This window comes from Taudactylus pleione, unplaced genomic scaffold (assembly GCF_031769625.1).
Source record: "Taudactylus pleione unplaced genomic scaffold, aTauple2 ptg001166l, whole genome shotgun sequence".
NCBI lineage: Eukaryota > Metazoa > Chordata > Amphibia > Anura > Myobatrachidae > Taudactylus > Taudactylus pleione.
In genome coordinates, this window is record NW_028285567.1 from 1169328 (window position 1) to 1178072 (window position 8745).

The window sequence follows — 8745 nt, forward strand, 5'->3', positions numbered from 1 at the left end:
TATTTCTATTACCAATTGAATTAACAATATGGGTTATCTGTTCATACATTTGCAATGGACACATTAAAATAGGGGAGGAAAAACTTTTGTATTTAAACTCTAGAATTTGTTTTTATAAATATATATACAGTATGTGTATATATATATATATATATATATATATATGTAAAACACTAAATTAGCATGTAAATGACAAATAAGTAGTTTGGAAGATATATTTAAATATAGTCCTCATGATGTGGAGGTTTTTTTTTTAATTAATAGTTACATCAAAAAATTAAAACTGAAAGACAGCTCAGAAAGACACACAACCAAATGGAGCTACAATAATCCAAGCAGCAGTTTATTGTTTGTTGTAATAACATATACAAAAACACATTTAATACAAATTAAATTAAGTCCCTTTCTGAAGTTCACTCATTTAAATAGTAACAGAGTAGGTGATAGACACACAATCCATCAATATCTAGTACTCTGGGTACCTAGTAATAATAGTTAATGGGTTTTATCAGTCTGAGGCACAAAAGGGCCTTATAGTACAGTATATAAAAGTAAACATATAGGTAATAAATTATATCATACTGAATGTAAAGGGTTCTTATTGGTTCTAAAATATAATGCAGTCTGAGGAAGCCCCAAAATATACAGAACAACCAAGTATACCAGTGATGACAGCTGTACTATCACATGACGTGTTCATTAGTGTTGAAGTTACAGAGTCATCTGATGTCATCAGGGTGCGCACCCCACATCATCATAAACCAACTTACTTTTTCCATGCCCAGATGGTGGCGGCTTTGTCAGGGGTTCATCTTTTTGAGAAGTAATTTTAATTTGGTACTTTCTGTGATCCTTCTTCTGCCAACAAAACAATTTATATATGCAGTGTATGTAATCAAATAGGCATGGATCATCTGCACTCACCAAATACTTTATTAGTGCTACTCTATCCACTTTAAGCTGTACTTTGTATTAAAAACAGTGAGTGTTAGTTCCACAAAGTGTAATATATGTTAAGTTAAATAACCCTCACCAAAGTGCCCGCCCCCCCTTGCTGGCCAATCCTACACTAAATATAATCATGAATGTAATATTAAATGTGATATTATCATTGCCATAGTTCTAATTGTCTTGTCTGCACACATATTTTAAAAGCAGGTACTCCCCCAAGCAATAGCAGCAATGAGACACCTATAAGGCGGCTTTGGTCTCAAACCCACCCTTTTTTTTTAACAAAGAAAAGACTATAAGGGGCAGATTCAATTAGCAGTTGATTCTATTAATGCACGTAAACAGCGGGACAAAAACTTGCAGCCACGACTTCTTGCTGTTAAGTTAACATAAGTCTCAATGGGAGTTAACGCAGCTTTTAATTCTGCAGCACCTGAGTTAGTGAAAAGTAGGGAAAATTCCTTATTATAAGGTAAAAATGTTGGGGCACAGAGCAGAACCTCTGGTAAAACCCTCCCAAATGAATAATTGTGTTATTGGAGGCATATAAATAGCGTAATTTGGAAAAATTAGAAACGTCAGTTTTCAGGTGATTTTCTGTAAAAAGGATTGAAGTGTGTGGAATATGTATTTGGGGTGTTGTATAGACAGGAAATTAGTTTTTCAAACTTTTGCAGATGGGAGTTAGAAATGCTTTATTCCCAATATACTTGAAATTTGCTAAAAAAACAATTAAAAATCACATTACAGACATTTTTCTGTACAGGTTGAGTCTCCCATATCCAAAATGCTTGGGACCAGGGGTATTTTGGATAACGGAATATTTCGTATTTTGGAATAATTGCATACAATAATGAAATATTTTGGGAATAGGAACCAATTATACATACAGAATGCATTTATGTTCTATATACACCTTATACACACAGCCTGCAGGTAATGTTATACAATATTTTCAATAATTTTGTGGCTCAAACAAAGTTTGTGTACAGAAATGAAATTCATTTATGTTTCATATATACCTTATACACACAACCTGAAGGTAATTTTATACAATATTTTTAATAATTTGTGGCTTAGAAAAAGTTTGTATACATTGAACCATCAAAAATCAAAGGTTTCATTTTCTGAGTCACGCCAAGAAAATTCCGTATTTCGGAATATTCCGTATTTCTGAATATTTGGATATGGGAGACTCAACCTGTACCACTAAATATTCTAGACAGAGGCTTTAATTTGGAGGAAAACACTTGTTTAAAAACAATAATAATAATTCCACTGTTAAAAAGGTCAAAATGAGCTATTTGATACCTTTTAAGAACCTCAGATACTTTGCTTATGGCCACTAAATGTCCTCTATACTGGTATTCAATTTTATTTGCCTCTTTTCTTGGGTTCAGGATGCTTTCCCCAGTTTTTCATGCACTTCCCCCCAGGTCACGCACTGTAGAATTACCACGTGGGTGCTGTGAAAAGGCTTTGACAATTGAATTGCGTGACTCACAGGATCGCACATGCTGGAAATAGCCTACGAATTGCGTGTTAAAACCAGAAGAATTTAAAATGACTGTATCTAAGTATATCAACAATTGAAATTGTGTGGCCAGTACTGTATGTTTCTATATGTTTCCTTTCACAAAAATTGTGAAAGGTATGCCTGTTCATTTAAGACTCTTCAGCTAATAAGCTATGCCACTAAACTCTGTAGTTGTGTAATACAAATGGAAAATTATATGCATAAAAATAATGCCATTTTAATGAATTCAAATGCAACTTATTGCATATGGATATAGTCTTCATTTGTGCCTGCACAGTACTGTATTTCATTTTTTTTTGGGCTCAATAAAAAGTATTATGCAATTGATAGTCACTCTATGATGTTTGTTCCTAAATTGGTCATATAACACAGGTTTTACATTGTCACTACGCTAGTGTATTGGATGGCAATAAAATGAATATGGTACAAGTATGATTATTCATATGAACAGACATTTTAATAAACATTTCTTAATATATTTGATGGTGGTGATTTATAACAAAATTGTATATTATGTAAAATACACTACTACATCTATTGTTACATTCTTTTATTATCTGTATAATTGTCATTTGTGGTTATTTTCATAATTCTCCAATGTACTATGGGATGGGCAGATCTTTACTGGGAGCCTGGTTATGCCGTTACAGCCAGACCCATCACATCTGTAACAACCCCCCTCCTCCCCTAGTGTGCTTATAATATAAACTTACAGGTGACACTGATAAAATAGAGGGGATGTAGTCTGGAACCCGATGGTCTAAATGCCGACCGCCGGCTTCCAGACTGCTTTATCCCGACTAGGGCCGAATGACGCGTCTAAATGTAGAAGCCTGTAATTTGCCCGACGTCGGGAGACCGGCGCCCGGCATCCCGATCGAGCGGATGCCGGGCACCGCAGCGGACAGTCGCAGGGGGGAGGGTTAGGTTTAGGGCTCCCGGGGGGACTTAGGGTTAGGCACCCCCCCGGGAGGTTAGGGTTAGGCTAGGAGGAGGGAGGGTTAGGGTTAGGCACCCCCGGGGGGAGGTTAGGGTTAGGCACCCCCCCCGGGGGACTTAGGTTTAGGCAGCGGGGAAGGGGGGGTTAGGTTTAGGCACTTAGAAGGGGGCTTAGGGTTAGGCACCGGGGGGGAGGTTAGGGTTAAGGGGGGTTAGGTTAGTAAATACTTACCTTTAGGACGATTGAGATTTCCTCCTTTGTCGGGCAGCCGCTGTCGGGAATTGAACCATGCGGCCGGCGGTAATACATGTCACAACCAAAATAGAGAGTTAGTGTTATTAGAGTCACACATTTATATAAATACAAAACAGATGTATAATTTAAAAAAAAAATCGGATTTAAATCTTATACTAGCTATAACTTACTAGCAGGTTTAGGGGCATATCTATTGACACAAACCAACAGTTTTTAGATGATTACTGCTGAAAATGAAGTAAGAAGAAGGGGGAACGGCAGCAAATATTGGAGATATCTACAGCAGTCCCTTCATTTTCGATCTGAAATGCAACCCTCATAGGTTTCTGCCAGGTCCGAGCCCACCAGTAAAGTGGAATTAGTGATCACGTATTGCAGGGATAGGCTCTTATTGAAGCCACTTTCCCAGCGTGTTTTTTTTTGTAATTCCCCTTATGTATAGTTATCAAACTAAATTCATGAATAATTGTAAACATGCCCGTTAAAGAGTTAACATTTGTACAAGTACCTAGGTATCTATTATAATGTGCTGAAATTAGGGAAGCCAATCCCAAGATCAATGAACCTGGCCAGTTTCGAGTGCCAAAATTACCCGGGATTTTCGTAATCAAATCCCATGTAGTAACGGGATTCTCGCAGTCACTGAAACAGCCACTCACAGTGACTGACTAAAGTCTCAGTGACCACATCCGCGAGCGGCATAGTTCCAGATGCAGCCATTACGGATGTGTCTCACTTCCCTGCTGCCATTGTCACTCTTTGAAGGGGGCGAGGATGGACTTTGGCCGGCGGGAAAGGAGTGAGTGACGTGCTTAGTAGTACATACGCCACTTCCTCCTGCTGAGTCTTCTTAGATGGCAAGAGACAGAGAGAGACAGTCACTGGAGTCTGCAGTAGACAGTAGTAATATTAAGAGAAGTGCTACAGAGTAGACAGTAGTAGAAGGGAGAGGAGAGAGTCAGAGTGAAGGGTAGTAGGGAGAGGAGAGAGTCAGAGTGAGGGGTATAGTTATTAAAGCTTCTAAAACAGACAAGTAGTGGGGTTGCCCATAACAACCAATCAGATTCTGTGTATCATTTTCTAGAATGAGGTAGAGAAATGATAGCTAGTATCTGATTGGTTGCTATGGGCAACATCGTAGTAAATCTACCCATTAAGAGTCATAGTGGGGGTCCTGGGATATTTCTTTTTATTGCTGTTACAGGCTTGCAGCAGCACTTTCAACAAAGGACTCATCAGGACAGGAGTCCAGAAGTCAGGACTAGAGTTGTAAAACAATAAAAAACACATTGACATTGCCGGGAAGACTGAGGCAGCCTTTGCATTGCCAGCAGGGGCAAACGCAGGGTTTTTAAGGGGGGTGGGGGGATTTGTATAATATATTTATATATATATAAAAAGAGAAATTACCTTAACTTGCACTAAAATAATAATAGAACTAAATACCAAACACTGTATATGTACCAGCTGCACCTCCCTATTCACCTCCTGTTATATCGGTGTCCAGAATAGTGTACATATATAAGAGGAGAGGGCACTTATATTTTAATTTAAAAAATCACACAAATTGTTTACAAAGAACATTCAGATGCATAATACATAATATATCAAATCTTTAAAATGTGATTTTTACTAGAACGACAGATCAGTCCTAGATAGATGAAATGATGAAAAGATTTTCTTATAGTAAACTTTTTTTTATTGTCTTTAGGATTTTTCTTCCAATGTGGGGATAGATCCTGATGAGGCAATTTTCACAGGGATTCAATCTTTCCTGAAATATACCCTCACACCAGAATACACCCAAATATAGTAGGCCAAATTGTCACAATTAGTACTTAAAAATGTTTATTTTACAAATATTTGACATAAAAAGCAGTTAAAAAAAAAAAACTGTTGCATCAGCTTACATAAAGTGCGATGTTACGGACTGTAAAAGGGTTGTCCACTGTTGCACCCAATGGTGGAAAGTGTACTACGAAAAACCCCAAACAATCTACCAGTATTATGACCCAATGCGTTTCGTCGTTATACGGATTTCATCAGGGGCACATCTTATAAAAAAGAGAGATTGGGTGTATAGTACATGGTGCAAGAAAATTTCTCCACAACATAGTTTTGTGAGGTTCTGGTTTTGTTGTGGGCCCGGGGTGGTGATAGGAGCAGACACTGAAACAGGTTTAAATGAAAAGGTGGAACTTTTAAAGAGTGGTTTGATAGACATGAATATGACAAAAACTAAAGTCCAGATATAGCACTAAGGGCCTGATTCAGACCCACTCGCAAGCGGCTGTCCGCTCGCAAGTGGGTCGATGGTGTGCACTGCGCATGCGCACGATGGAGGGAGCTCCGTCGTGCGCATGCGCCAGACGCGACGAGCGAAGGACTTTCCTTCGCTTGTTGTGTCTGATCAAAGGGGGCGTGCTGTCGATGTTGATTGACAGCACGCCCCCTTTGGTGGGTGTGCCGGGGGCGTGCCTCCCAGACGGGGGCATTCCCAAGTGAACACCTACCGTCAGAAGCCGGCCCACTGACATCACTAGTGATGTCAGTGGGAGTGATTTTGGCTCTGATAGAGCAAAAATCACTCCGGGCCTTGCGGTTGAGAAACTCAACCGCAGGCTCCGGTTCGCAGTGGCGATGGTCATAGTAGGATAATTATGGAGGATGGCCCTCATTCAGAGCGTGCGCTCTGCTCAGAGCCTCCGGCTCTGAATGAGGGCCTAAGTGCACTTGGGAGCTGTGGTGAAGTAATGGGAAAAAGTCCAGTTAGTGACAGGCAATGAACAATGTCCAGGAAGTGACTGGTTAATAGAGAGTGTTCAGGTAGTGGCAGACAATGGGAACTGTCCAGGTAGTGACTGGTTAATAGAGAAATGTCCAGTTGATGACAGGCTGGAGAAATCAGGTGTAGTGGCTGAAATGAAGAATGCAGGCTGAGGAAGGATTATCCAGCAGAGTGTCAATGGAGGCAAGGTGCAGGGTGAACAGCAGACTCAGGTACTCAGGCAAGGGGAAGGTAATGGAGGATGCAGGGTAGTGCAGCAGGGTTGGAGCAGACAAGCAGGCAGGCAGGTAGCATATTACAGGAAACAGGTGGTGAGCACAGGGAACTCTCAGTTGTGATGAGAAACACGTTGCACATTGCTCTGAACCTCCCTAAATACCAAGTGCTGTGCCGTGACTGGCCAGAGAGAGCATGTGACAAACCAGGATTGGGAGATTAGGTCACGTGACCGGAGGCAAGATGGCGGTGCCCATGCCGGAGCGAAACGGAAGCACCACCAGGCCTCACCAGCCCAAAGTGACAACATGCCCGCACAGAACCACGCACAGCCAATGCCCCCGCCAAACACCAGCGCCACCGCCAGACGCCCCCCGCCATAGTGACCTCACAGGTAATGCTCATCGACCACCATGCCGAGAAACTCTGGTCGTGACAGTACTTACTCCTTATGGGTGGCCTCAGGACACTCACCAGGCTTTTCCAGATGAGCAGTATGGAATCTCCTGACCAGGGCGGGAGCATGGATATCTCGAGCATTGGTCCAACAGCGCTCCTCCGGACCGTAACCCCTCCAATCCAGGAGATACTGCAATCGTCCTCTGCGGATGCGAGAATCCAGGACCTGAGAGACCTCGAACTCCATGCCTCTTTCAGTCTGGATGCGAGGGGGAACAGGAAGGACCTTGCGGAATTTGTTCAATATTAGGGGTTTTAGGAGGGAGATATGGAATGAGTTTGGAATTTTTAAATAAGCAGGCAGCTGAAGGCGATAAGCCACAGGGTTGATTATTTCTGTGATGGAAAAAGGTCCGATGAACCGGGGAGCAAATTTCATCGAAGGTACTCTGAGACGGATGTTCCGGGTGGACAACCAGACTTGGTCTCCAACTTGCATGCAAGGTACCTTCCTACGTCTCCTATCTGCCTGAAGTTTGTAACAGGAGGACACCTTCTCCAAATCAGAACGCACCTGAGCCCAATTAGATGCAAATCCCTGTACAGTATCCTCCACAGCTGGCACATCAAAGGCAGGCTTCAAAACTCAGGAATACGAGGGTGAAGACCGTAGATAATTTGAAATGGGGTTTGATTTGTCGAGGAATGATACGAGGCATTATGTGCAAATTCTGCCCATGGTAGAAATTCAGACCAATTGTCTTGGGATGACGTCATAAAGATCCTTAGGAAGGTCTCAAGATCTTGATTGACCCTCCCTGTGGATCCATTGCTCTGAGGGTGATAGGCCGTGGAAAAGTTTAACTTTACTTGTAGAACAGAACATAAGGCTCTCCAGAACTTTGCCACAAATTGAGTGCCATGATCAGAAACTATTTCTGTAGGAAGTCCATGGAGACGAAATATGTGCTGGACAAACAGATAATCCAAGTCAGGAGCAGTAGGCAGTTTCTTTAGAGGCATATAATGAACCATCTTCGAAAATCGATCTACCACAACCCAGATGGTGGTGTAACCCTGAGAGCTAGGTAAATCCATTACGAAGTCCATGGAGAGATGTGTCCATGGACGTTAAGGAATAGGCAGGGGTAACAATTCACCAGCTGGGACTTGATGTGAAGACTTATGCTGAGCACATGAGGCACAAGAGGAAATAAACTCCAATACATCAGTTTTCATGGAAGGCCAGCAATAACTTCTCTTTAAAAGTTCCAGAGACTTTCGAGTACCTGAGTGATATGCAAAACAAAAGGAGTGAGCCCAGGTAAGGATCTGCTTCCTTAACTCTGGGGCCACAAAAGTTTTCTCAGTATGGGGCTGTATCTGTACGGTGGCAAACTCTCTTGACTCCAGGACAGGGGCACTATGCAGGGTCTCTGAATTGTCGTTACATAGGAGAGATCTAGACAGAGCATTTGCTTTCTGATTAAGAGCTCCAGATCGGAAGGTCAGGGTGAACTGAAAGCGAGCAAAGAAAATTGCCAGACGAGGGCTCACACACTGGATGTTTTTGAGGAAGAGGAGGTTCCGATGGTCAGTGAAGACGGTGAAGGGAAATTTAGCCCCTTCCAGTAGGTATCTCCACTCCTTCAGCGCCAA